This window comes from Diabrotica virgifera, chromosome 6, assembly GCF_917563875.1.
Source record: "Diabrotica virgifera virgifera chromosome 6, PGI_DIABVI_V3a".
Lineage (NCBI taxonomy): Eukaryota > Metazoa > Arthropoda > Insecta > Coleoptera > Chrysomelidae > Diabrotica > Diabrotica virgifera.
Genome location: NC_065448.1, coordinates 243,061,323 through 243,075,474, shown reverse-complemented (window position 1 = coordinate 243,075,474; position 14,152 = coordinate 243,061,323). Strand labels below are relative to the sequence as shown.

General features: G+C 30.4%; 1 protein-coding gene across 2 annotated transcripts in view; it reads right to left on the bottom strand.

Annotated features, from left to right (window-relative positions):
- The window catches only part of LOC114336520 (ADAMTS-like protein 1), a 1,384,970-nt gene that overhangs the window by 1,138,405 nt on the left and 232,413 nt on the right, over window positions 1-14,152 (bottom strand). For both annotated transcript variants that reach the window (XM_050655007.1, XM_050655009.1), the window contains exon 3: window positions 3,884-3,901. The gene's annotated coding sequence lies outside the window, so the exon portion shown is untranslated. The remainder of the gene's footprint in view (window positions 1-3,883; window positions 3,902-14,152) is intronic.

Genomic DNA, 14,152 nt, shown 5'->3' with positions numbered 1-14,152 from the left:
AATAAGTGCATTTATATTGATTTTACATACTTTTAGTAGTTAATTCATGGTATAGGAACGAAATTAAAACCATCTGACCTGTTAAAAAAATATATGAAAAATTAAGGTTTTTCACAATTTTTGCTAACTTCGATGGCATTGCGCGACCGGAAGACAAATTAATAAAAAAATAATAATTAGTGCTTTTTTCAAGTCTATACCAATGTCAACTTTTGCGCACTATAGCGATCTGAAATAAAAAAAAAGTTTTTTTCGAACCACCCTAATTCCCATGCCTTAATTGTACAGCATTTTTGTATTGTACATCCAGCCCAATGTTCAGGTATAAAATTTACACGTATTAACAAAAAAATACAAAACTGATTAAGTAGTTTCCTAGAAATCGTAATCGAAAACAAATTAATCCGGCCTTTTATGCAAACGTCACCTTACATACCTATTTAAATACTTCTGCCATTCCTTGAACACGAGAAGTCTCCATTAGCCTAAGATAAGGGTTTTGTTGAGTACTCCACCATTTCTCATTTGTCATTCGGCTCAAGTTAATGGTTCATTATAAACATGTTGTGACATACTTATTTGATTTTTTTGGATTTTCTTATTAAAAAATCATGGATAAATGGACTTTCATCAAAAATAGGTCTTTGTAAATATTATTGTAAGTAACTATCTACCTACTTTGTAATATTTTTGATGTATTTTAGACATTTATTATACAGGGTAGGGATGGTACGTGATTTTACTAATGGTGATTTATTCACGTCGAATTAAAAATCACTGGTAACGACCGCTCCTTAATAACTTAAATAACGGTGACTGGTGACCAGATATCAGATACCAACTTCGCAAAACGTGTTTATTTATCGAAATCAAATAATATTAGACAGAGAGGCAGCGCTGAAAAAACTCTTTGAATTTACTAAAGCTAGATTTTTCACAGTTGATTACTGTGATTGTGTAGAGAAACATACTGCGGTCGGTCAAGGGAAACGTAGAACAGGGGTTACTGAAAGGGTACCAAAGTTGCTTTCCTACGAAGGTAATTAAATCCATTTACTAAGGCTGAAAATCAGTACACACATTCTAAATTAAATATAAATAAAAGTTATTATAGTCGGTCAGCTGTATGACGGGACAGAGCCGGTCGGTCGGCCCCAATAGTCGATTGAGGAAATGAAGCATTTTGGCTCGCAATTTTTTCGTCCAGCATGGATTTACTTGAAATTTTCACAAAAGGTAGGGAATAGTACAAGGATTATTTTCTATATCATGCCGCTATCATACGCTAAAACCTTGGGCGTGGTTGCCACCCCATCTCAGGGGTGGGAATTTTTTTATTAAATTTTAGTCATGTAATTCGATGAAAAATGTGATTCTAAGAAAAAAATTTTCTTTGCATTTTCTTCGTAAAACTAATATTTTTCGAGTTATTCGCGCTTGAAAATAACAGTTTTTTGACGAAAAAATCGACTTTTTTTAGAGGGTTTTTTGAGAATACCTCGAAAAATATGCATTTAATCAAAAAAACTGTAGATATCAAAATTGTATCTCTTATTAACGCAAACCAAATTATTTTCCAATAATATCTGTAGGACCAATACAAACCGAGATACGGCATGTTAAAAGTTAGCTTTTTCCGTCAAATACATAATTTGAAATATTCAAAGCCAAATAATGGGAAAATTTGCATTTTTCGAGGAAAACTTAAATATTTTTTTTTCAAGTATACAATTAGATCTTTTAAAAAATAATAAAAAGTCTCTAGCTTGAAAATTAAGCGACTTATAATCAAGAAAATGTCGGTAGCTCCTTTTCTCTACGAAAAAATCAGTGAAAACAACCCCCAAACTACCTTCTTAATTTAAAATTGGTCTTCGCCTTTCTGTAATTCCTTTTATGTTTATATTATAAATACACTCAAGGACCTTGACCTATTTAAAATGCATAATTTTGGAAAAATTGGAGTTTAAAAAAAATTGATTTTTTGCCATTTGGGTTTTTTAACTTTACTTCAATATATCTCCGAAAATACTGAAGATGCGAAAAAAATTACAAACAACTAAATTGTATCTTTTTTAATGACTAAAATTACCCTGTACATATATTTTCATTACACACTTAGCACCCCCTTATTCGAGCCGTTTAAACCCGCCCCAATTAAAAACTAAGGGATCTTACGGAATTTAATTTACACAGTCTTGTAGCTCTTTAAAAATCCTACAAAATTATTTTCCAAGAAAGATTTTATCGCCAAAAATATATAGAATATTTTTTGAGGTACAGTCGAACCCGCTTATTAGAATAGCCTTCGTGCCAAGAAAAAGTATTCCTATAACCGGGATATTCTAATAACCGATCACTGGTGGCTGGTAGAAAGGTTTTGGGACCTCAAATTTCTATTCCTTGAAGCGGGATATTCCTATAACAGGTATTCTAATAAGCGGGTTCGACTGTATTCTCAAAAAACCCTCTAAAAAGTCGATTTTTTCGTCGAAAAACTGTTATTTTCAAGCGCGAATAACTCGAAAAATATTAGTTTTACGACGAAAATGTAAAACATATTTTTTTCTTAGAACCACTTTTTTCATCGAATTACATGGCTAAAATTTAATAAAAAATCCCACCCCCGAGATGGGGTGGCAACCACCCCCAAGGTTTTAGCGTATGATAGCGGCATGATATAGAAAATGATCCTTGGACTATTCCCTACCTTCTGTGAAAATTTCAATAAATCCATGCTGGACGAAAAAATTGCGAGTCAAAATGCTTCATTTCCTCAATCGACTATTGGGGCCGACCGACCGGCTCTGTCCCGTCATACAGCTGACCGACTATAATAATTTTATTTATATTTAACAACTTAGAATATGTGTACTGATTTTCAGCCTTAGTAAATGGATTTAATTACCTTCGTAGGAAAGCAACTTTGATACCCTTTCAGTAACCCCTGTTCTACGTTTCGCTTGACCGACCGCAGTATGTTTCTCTACACAATCACAGTAATCAACTGTAAAAAATCTAGCTTTAGTAAATTCAAAGAGATTTTTCAGCGCTTCCTCTTGGTCTATATGGTATTCATGGCGAACGTGACGTAACATCTGGAGATTATTAGGAAGTGTGAATTTAAAAAAATGATGTAGTTAATAAATATTACTACGATATTCTCGGTGATCGTAATTTGAGGAACGGTGATTTTTAACATGGGGATTTATTAACAGTGAATTTCAGGAACTGTTAAATACGATGTATTTTGTGTTATTGCAGACGTATTGAATATTTTTTTTCTTTAATAAAAACATTCTTAAAAGTATATAAAAAAATTTATTTGATATTTTTAGATTTACTTAGAATAAGCGTTGTCAAGCAAGTTTTGTATCGCTTTTTAAATGGATTACTTTATTGATGGTATTGTAAATTTACATTATAAATAAGTCAACCATCTAGTTGCATCAAACATATTCAATGTCAGCAATATGTTTTATAGTATGACCTAATACACAGTAATCGCGATCGTGTTTAGTTTACTATTATTGTGACTACCCATTTTGTCACTGTTTAAAATCACCGTTATCTAAAAAAAACACGGTCACTGATCACGGCGTGATCTAAAAATCACCACATTCGCCATCACCAATACAGGGTGTTTGTAAATCAGTGCAGGGGGTAATTCTGCATGAAAAAATAATGACAGTTTGCTATAGAAATGTATTTTTCTCATCAAAAAATTTAAGAGAGTATGGTTTATAACAAAGTGAGGATTAGAAGTAACTAGAAGTTAGAGAAAGTGCTCTTTTATTCACTTTGTAGATGCCACGTATATTACAAAGGGCATATTATTTATAATATAATAATATTTTAGATATTTTTTTGTACTACTTACCACCAATTAATGTGGATCAACCTGCAACAAAAAATTAAAGCAATATTTATTTATTAATACTTATTTAATATCAGGAATAACATCAATAAGTTGTCCGGTTGACACGTTTTATCAGTTTCCGGCAGTACTAAAATGTTACATTTATTTACTTTTCTGAATAATTTTATTTTGACAATTAGATTTTGTAGAAAATATACTACCTATAATATGTCAAATATTACAAAATATGCAGAAACAGTAAAAAATCAATTATATGCAAAATATGCAACACCTGTCACACCCCCGCTCAAACAGTGTCATAAGTCAAAAAACCAAAGTATCGAGAAAGCGACGTTTAAAATATGTGCTAGAAATGTTTCGAGTTTAATTCAAAAACTGGTAAAACTACTATAATAACTATTTTAGAGTTACAAAGGTTTTTAAGCTCTGCAAAATAATGTATTACCTAATTCTACTAAAAATATTTAAAAAATAAATTTTTTCCAAATTGTGGTACTATACCTACAGACAAAATAATGCAACATTTATGAAATATTATTTATCAAAAGTGACACTTGCAGTACAGAATATAATATCATTATTATTATCTGGTTAACAGACTTATAGCCAGTTGCACCAACAAATAAACGATTGATTTTTTGATTTGGATTGCCCGTTTATTTTAAAATGCGTTGCACCGACCATTAATCGATTAAAACCGACAGTTTTTGATCTGTCAAAAGTAACCACCCGATTTTCTGCGGTTATTTAAAAAATCGACTGTTTTTTAACTGACCTTTGACGTTTATTCCAATAACCTATAAAATTCCAGTTGTTGATAAAAATTAAAATCAGATAATTGAAAAGAGTAAAACCACGTAAAACGTTAAATTTAATTATTTTGTCATTTAAAGATGTTTAGAGAACATCATATATCCCATAATACTCATCGTTCAATAATATGGAAGTGTAATTGAAAATACCTACTACTTTAGTTTTTAAATACTTTTGCATTATGGGTATATAAAATGGGGAATTTCTGGAGAATATATTATTAGGGAATAGTGGATATCCCAGTCCTCAACTACAACTACCCAATGACACATGACACCATTGCAGAATATTCAGACAGAAGTTGTGTTTTACAATGATCACAAATCCCTTCAAGAATTGTTATTGAAAGAACATGTGGTATTTTGACGAGATTTCCCATTTTAACATATGTAATGAGATGCAAGTTACCTTTTCTTCAAAGAATAATATCAGCTTGTTCAGTTTTACACAATATTGCAGTAGATAATAGAGAAAACCTTGAAATAGTGGCAAATGAGTGTGCTGTTGATATTTATATATTAGAAGCTGTGGCAGTATATTTTCAACCAGAAGCTAATCTAATGCAACTAAATTGTGTGTGTGTGTTTGTTTAAAAATATTGTTTGACATTTAAAGCTAGCTTAAATTAATTTTATTTTTATTGGACTGCAGTTTTTTAATAAATTAATATAAATATTATATTGGTGACTGAGTTTAAGTACTTTATGTTCATTAGCAGGTTTTCAATAATAAATTTATAAATATTATACATATATTATATTATTGGTGTTTGATCTTTTATCGTTTAAAATATGTTCATTACGATCCATTATGACCCTCTCTTTTCACCTCTGGATAACTAGTTATCAGGAAGTTTATCTGACAGATTAGCTACTAACAGATATCTGACAGAGAAAAACTTCCCGTTAACTAGTTAACAGGAGCTGAAAAGACAGATACTAAGGATACTGCTATATAAACTTCCCAATAATTAGTTATCTGGAAATGAAAAGACCTCTAATATCTAATCTGTCAGATAAACTTCCCGATAGACAAAAATATAATAGAAGAATTAACCTTTATGGTGGTTTTTTATTAATTTTTTTAGCAGTGTTTAAATAAACAAATACTGAGGGCATAAAATGGATCACGAACAAGGATGTTCTAGGAGGAATGAAAAAAGAATTGGAGATTGTGTTTACCATTAAACACATAAAACTGCATTATCTGGGACACATATGAGAAATCAACACCGTTACTCCCTGATGCAGTACATATTGCAAGGTACAGTCAAAGCTAAGCGAAGACCCAGTAGAGGGAGAAGATCAATGGAACTGTTTCGAATCGCAGCTAGCAAGGTTATGATTGCTAATATGATTTCCAACATTCGAAACAGATAGGAATCAAAAGAAGATGGCATGAAAATGAAAGTGTATTACCTAATACTTTTCAAAATCCACAAGGAAAAGAAAAAGTTTTCCTGTAGTTGGCTGTATACCATCAATCACAAAATTGGAAAGAAATCCTTTGTAAAAGGTATAAAAATTTTTATTAAAAAATCCCTTAAAAGGGCTACGTCACAACAAAACGTTTTCGATTTTTATAAAAAATCATCATCAGTGTTCGATAAACTGGATGCTAGCTGAGCCACAAAAGAAAAATATCTGGGTAAAAACCCTTTACATAAAATATAGATGCCTTAAAAGTGCAACTGAGTTGCCATTAAGTCATTGAAATGTGATCAACTCAATTTGGATCCCACGTGTTGGGAAACCTGTATACTTTACCTTAGGGCATTATCCTGTTTGCCATGTGACCATCACAGGCCTTTTTATTGAAGTATGCACTTTTAAGGCATCTATATTTTATGTAAAGGGTTTTTACCCAGATATTTTTCTTTTGTGGCTCAGCTAGCATCCAGTTTATCGAACACTGATGATGATTTTTTATAAAAATCGAAAACGTTTTGTTGTGATGTAGCCCTTTTAAGGGATTTTTTAATAAAAAAAATTTATACCTTTTACAAAGGATTTCTTTCCAATTTTTTAATACTTTTCACTTAAAACTTTATAGATTCTAATCTATAAAAAGATTCAATTTTCAAATATAAATACTTGAGCCTTTGTTTTATTTTGTTAACCTGTTGTTATATATCTGTTGAATTGAACTCTATTTTGAATCTAGAATTTTAACGAATCCTAACCTTTATTAAAATTTATTGAAATTACCTCTTTATATCTATAATAAAAAATATTTATTTCTATACAAAAATGTAAAATATATTGAGTTTAATAAATGAGTTAATGATATTCTGTCTGATCACTGTAAGTAGTAACACTTTAAAATTATTTACATATTCCTTTTTATAACTTTTTGTAATAACTCTAGCTTCAATGAAATGTTCTTTTTTATATTCGTTTGGGTCAAAAGTCAAAACATCAATAATCTATATCTGAGAATATTACTTTAGAGTTCTTTTTAATAAATAAAACCCAACATACAACTTTAATGATGAAAGTTTAATCAAATATCAATCCCACCATAATATATAAATTATTAATCCAAAGAAGCGACAACAGGATAAATTCAAAATACAAGTGAAGTTAGAGCTTTCTTCACATTTTTGACAGGAACTTTTATAATCATCTTACTGTGAATGCGGAAAAATTAAGTATCTAGATCATATTCTTCTAAAGCAGCGGTTCTCAATCTGTGGTACATGTACCACTGGTGGTACATTTCATTGTTTGAGGTGGTACACAAAACGGCAAAACAGCCAAAATCAGCACCACTATTATAGTTAATTAGATCACCTAGTTAGATATGTATTTCAGTTAGGTGGTACCAAAAATAATAAAAAGTATTTGGTGGTACATGACACAAAAAGTTTGAGAACCGCTGTTCTAAAGTGTCCAATAAGAGTATCCAAGCAGTTTAATTTGAGAATCGAACTTACAAAATTAGGAGTACCAAAGAATTCCAATGTTCAAAATATATTGCAACATCTTACCCATGAACAACTAGAGGCAATGCTTATTCATTTAAACATTAACAAAATGGTAAATCAAGGCAACATTTTTAGATTTTCATTTCAGTGTTGCAGCATTGATTAGACAAAGACGAGCTGCAATACAATCAAATGTACTGACAGATGCACAAGTATGCACCCCAAGAAAGAGAGTAAGAAGAAGGAACTTTTATTAAAGGATCGATGTTAAATAGGGTTTCGATATCTCTCTATAATCTAATAAAGTATCATAGTATCATCATACATTATAATTTATAAAAATGGATTTATCATCAAGTTCATCTTCTGATGATTTGGAAGATATAATATAATGCATATGCTACCAAATATAAGATCTGTAAGAAATCGCAATTAATTGTATAGTATAATAAGTATAATGAAGATGAATTTAAAACAAGGTATATTTTCCCATATAACAAGCTAATATTTTCCCATGCAATGGCTTTTTGTTTATTTGTCACACCATCTGTTTGTTTATTTTCTATTATAAATTTATATTTAATTGCTAAATCTAAAATTATATCTTTCTCTAAACTAGAGAAGTGGCTTCCTTTATTTTCCATCGTAAGTATGATAAGTATAATACACAATACAAACAAAATTGCAAGAAAACAATGTACAATGTAGTAGTTAAATTCAATTGACATAACCTTACAAACTACAAACAAAAGTTTCTTTGACAATCTTTTTTGACAGACGACACTCGGATTCGAATGAAATAATCGAATGAAGTCCGATGTTGCCACTTATATATTGTCGGTTTGCAAACCAACAGTTTTTTTGAATGGTGCAACCCGTTTGAAAAATAACCATTGATCATTGATTTAAATCGTCGAATTGACGGTTAGCAAATCAGTTGATTTACAGTCTGTTGGTGCAACTGGGCATTATACTTTTTAATGATGTCACTTTAAATACAAGCAACAACATTAAACAAAAAATACTGCAAAAAAAGATAAATAAGTGATAAATGTGTTAATTTTCTTGAGCACATACGCAGATTGTTTTGAATAAAGTAGTCACATATTCGTACCGTTTTAACTCGACAAATGACGCTTTATACACATCTTAAATGGATAAATGCCTTGCACAAGCCGATATTATGTGACACTGTTTATGTTCGGTGCACCGTTGATTTTGGTTAATCGTATATATAATGACTCTAGTGTCATCTAACGACAAATACTCGAACTATAAACGTAACACTTTTTGAGATAAGATTCGGTAGTTGTATTTAACTGTTGTTGCAATAACTAACACCGTTTTTATTTTTTTTTTTTTTAGTTGTGACACTATTTGAGCGGAGGTGCGATATGCAATTGTCATAAAGTCCGGTCTCTAGTCGTAAGTGTGTACAAAACATATCAGTATTTTTCAATTAGAAGATATATTTAATGCCTAGACAGTTTTTCCAATAACGTTAATTCTTTTTAGATAATTCTTTTCATATGCAGTACAGCGTATCAAAGATAATTTCATTATTTGTTGTCAACACATCTCTTATGATCTCAAGCCGCAGTGAACAGACAACAAAATAGAAAGCGTAAAAATAAATTTGTTCTTTATAACCGTCTCAACAAAGGTCTATTCATATTATTTTAATGAATACCTACAAATTATGAATGCAGTCACATTTCAACAATACAAAATTGAATATTTAATGGTAATCCAATTAGGTCTTCCTTTATAATATGTGATGCGCAACTACGAGTATTCATCACTAGGATTAGGATTTGTCGTGACATTGAGTTATATTTTAGGCGTGCATCCCGCGTACCAAAAAATAGTTTATTAATAGAAAGCTGAAAATTTGTTAATAACTTAACGGTGTGTAGTCGGACAAACTTTGATGTACGGGAAAAGTGGAACAGGGTACCCAGACAACCAAGTGACGTCAATGACGTCGAGGAAACTTCAGCAATTACGTCGTATAAACGTCTTTTGTAGGTGATTTTAAATACGTAAAATTAATGACGTTAAAATACGTTTAAAAATACGTTTTCATCTCAGACAGCCCAAGTCTGACGTCACAAAAATGGGAGGAGCTTAACGGGTTAATGCTTATAATGTTAATGTTGTATATTGACGTTTATAAGCTAAGAAACTTTTTATTTATTGTTCACGTGCTTTGTGTGGTAAAAAAGGACTTTTCATTTAGATATTTAGTTGAAGAAACGTGTTAATTAATAGATTTTTGTTCGTTTTTCTCAAGTGAGTTTTGAGTTAGTGAATATTTTCTGTTAATGAACTAATAACTATGTGTTATTGAGTTTAATTAAAATAATTTGTTAATAAATTATTTATTAGTTTATATTTTGTTTCAGTTTTGACACAGTAAGTATACCTTAGCCTATAAGCAAAATTTAAAACAGTTAAATGGAAAATTGCAATACCAACAATACCCATACGAATAATTATTATTATGTATTTTTAAAACCATAAAATGAAAAATAATCTAAAAAAACGACATAGAAACAACGTTTTCTATATCACCTATTTAAAACGTGATAAAAATTACGTCAGTTATGGTGGGACATATTCACGTGACTTTCGACGTCGAAAAAACGTGACAATCGGACGTGGTTTTTTGATAATTATGACGTCTTTTCAACGTTTTGTAAACGTTATTTTTGGTTACCTGGGTAAGTTTTAACTGAGGAACAGGTTACAGGTCTCGAATGTCAGACTACGAAAACGTCCGTTGTATTTTGTCGGAGAGAACTTCCAATTTATTTTTTACCCTTTCATTAAACTCTCATGCAAAAATCAGACTGCTATTTATCACCGATATAATTCCTGCCATTTGACATGTTCTACGTGTCGGACTTATTGAAATGCCCAAAATATTTGTCAAACAAACATTTTTTCATATAATATATAAAGTTTGCTATTGAATAAAGATAAAGGCAATTTGTTAGTTTTCGCAATCATAAACTTTTCAGGATGAAAAGTTCCACAACTAAAATCACTTTTCACAATTAAAACTTCCTCTGTTCCAGTGTTCCCATACATCAAAGTTTGTCCGACGAGACACCATTAAGCTATTAAAAAATTTTCAGCTTGCTATTAATACACATTTTGTTGGTACGCGGCATCCAGGCCTATTGGTTATATTTCTATGGTATAAAAATATTATTGCTTGAGTGTAAAACAAACAATAGCATTTAGGTAATAAATGATGATAGTGTTCTTTTTCAATTAGCTTTTTTTGTATATATCTATGTATTGTTAAAAAATATTTAGTTTAATTCTGAAAAGATATTGCTATGACATTTTTAGTACAGAAAATATTAAGAATGGTATAAGAGAAAGATTTTTTATTATTATATCAATACAGAGAGAGGAAAAATTATGGAATAAATTAGTTTTCTTTTTCATGAATCGGCGATTTTGAGGACAAATCCCGAAACAGGTCGATCGTTATTTCAGATTTTCTGGCATATATACCATACTAGTGACGTCATCTATCTGGGCGTAATGATCTAAAAGATTATCCAATTCTTTATTAAAAAAATTATTTTAATTAAAATAATTGACAAAAAAAAATGTGTGTGTACTTTGTACGCACGTAAGAAGATATTCTTCTATTATATAGGTAATTTCAACTAAGTAAATATGCTTAACAGGTTATTTGTATTTTATTTAAAAGTTAAACTAACTTTCTTATCTACCACTTTCAAAAAAATTTTAATAAAACAACCAAATATAAAAAGAATATGAATCGCCCAGAACTCGAACCCGCGTCGTTCCAATCTCGGAGCTAACGCCCTACCAACTACTCTAGCGAGGTCGTTGCAATTGACATGTAAGTTTCGGATATAATTACACAACATGGCGACGAATAGTGTAAAAATGTTATGCCTACATATTATTTTATTATTTTACTACAGAGAAACACAAATCCAAAAACACAAGAATTATAATAAATAATACATTTACTAAAAACACTAATACATTCTTTTAATGAGTTATCCGCAGGGATACAGATACATATAGACGGAGAGCTAGAGCCGAAAAATCATCGTCATAAATAATATGGAGTTTTTCCTGTAAAGTGTCTCCATTGTATATGGAAAATTATGCCCCATTTTAGGCTGACACCTCAGTGGATACAGGAAGTAGCAATAAGGGATAGAAGGGGAAAGTTAGTGCAGTCATTAAAGGTTTTCGCCTCCTATTTTGTTAAACCTCCATCGATTTGCATGAAAATTGGTGACTAGTTAGAGCATACCTCAAGAAATAAAACTGATTTGGTGCCAACTTACACTTTTACCCTAGTGGTGAATACCACCCCTTCCCGCGGGTGAAAACAATTTTATTAAAAATAACCCCACAAATCGATAGAGGGACAAATTTTAAGTAAAATTTGTTATATCATGTTATAAAAATAAATCAATACTTTTTGAGTTTATTAAAGATCAAATATTTGTCTATTAAAGAGTATATGCGTGAAGTTACGGATGATATAAAGAACATAATATTAATTAATTGTATGTTAGTAAAATATTATTTTCATATTATTTCGATATTTAATTGAATTTTTGAAATTCAATTAAATATCGAATTAATATAAAAAATATATTCAATTTTTATTTAATTGAAATAATAATAAAAATAATATTTTGGTAACATAAAATTAATTACTTAATATTATGTTATTTTTATCATCCGTAAATACGCATGTGCTCTTAAACAGACCAATCTTTGATCTTTAATAATTCAAAAAGTATTGATTTATTTTAATAAGATGATATAACAAATTTTATTTATAATTTGCCCCTCTATCGATTTGTGGGGTTATTTTTAATAAAATAGTTTTCACCCCGAGAAGGGGTGGTATCCACCGCCAGGGTAAAAGTGCAAGTCGGCACCAAATCATTTTTATTTCTTGAGGTATGCTCTAACTGATCACCAATTTTCATGCAAATCGATGGAGGTTTAACAAAATAGTAGGAGTAGGTGAAAACCTTTAAAGACTACACTAACTTTCCCCTTTTATCCCTTATTGCTACTTCCTGTATCCACTGAGGTGTCAGCCTGAAAGGGGTCATAATTATCAATATACAATAGACACATTTCACATGCCAAACTCCATATTACTTATGACGATGATTTTTCGGCTTTAGCTCTTAGACTAATACATACCTATCTTGAAAGATTAGCAAGGAACTACATACTGTCTGTGTGCGCAGGCGCGCAGATTTATGTACAATTTTACCCTCAATCGAATCGCCGCTAAAGAAGAATATCTTCAAAAATCATTTTTTGCAATTTATTTGATTCAAAATTCATTTCACTTCAAAAGACAACAAAAAATGTTTATTTGACAAAACACATTGCTTCTTACTTAAGGGTATGGTTTCAAGATTTCCAGCACATTTTTGTGAATTTGTTTTTTGAACTATGGTAGAATAATCTGATTTTTAAGTTAATTATACACATTCGGTACAATTCTAACAATATTCAAAAAAACTTTCAACGCAACATATGGAAAAATAGAAAAGAGACCGAAAGCAGTAGACCGAACTCATTACACCGAAAAGCACTTTACCGAAACCTCATTAGACCGAACAGCAGAAGACCGAAAAGCATTTCTTTTTACTTGTCGCAGTATAAGAGATAAGACTAATGTAATTACAAGTAAATGTTATTTGAATGGTTATTATAAAAAGTTAAAATGGTGTTAACGTCACTTTACCCTTAATTTATTTTTACCTTCACTAATTTGTTTAACGGATAAAATTTTTTTCATATCAGACTGTACAGAGTAACAATTTACACAATCTATATATAAAATAGTACACAAAAAATACAATCAACAAAAAGACAGACATACAAAATCTCAGCATAATTTACTGCAATCTTTTTTAATTTATGTACCATTTTGGTCTAATGCTGTTCGGTCTAGTGAGGTTTCGGTAAAGTACTTTTCGGTCCAATGAGTTCGGTCTACTGCTTTCGGTCTAATGATTTCGGTCTAATTGTTGTGTACCGAAAAATAAGCCAACAGTGGCAAAAACAGAGAACTATTACTACATACAGATTATTAATTGTCACATACACCTCAAAAAACAATGTATTTTGCGGTGGACATCAGATCTCGCCATTGCATTATCTGAAACAAAAAATTCAAAAACATTTCATTGGCTTATGAGTTTTTCGTGGTAACGCTGTCGAGTTTTTTTTTAACGATTTTTGAGGTCTTCGTATCACTCGGAAATCAAAAAAACTAAATTATTTGTAACAAAAGGGCAAAAATCAACATATTTATTATTTTCTAACAAAAAATAATCTTAATACAAATATATCTATAAAGAATATTTATGCAAAAACTCAGGTGGAGCGGTTAAGTAGTTTTTGAGTTACAATGTACACCGCCTTAAAAAAAAGCTGTTTTGAGATTACGAGTTTAAAAAACTAAAGTATTGACAACTGATTTTTTCAATAAATTT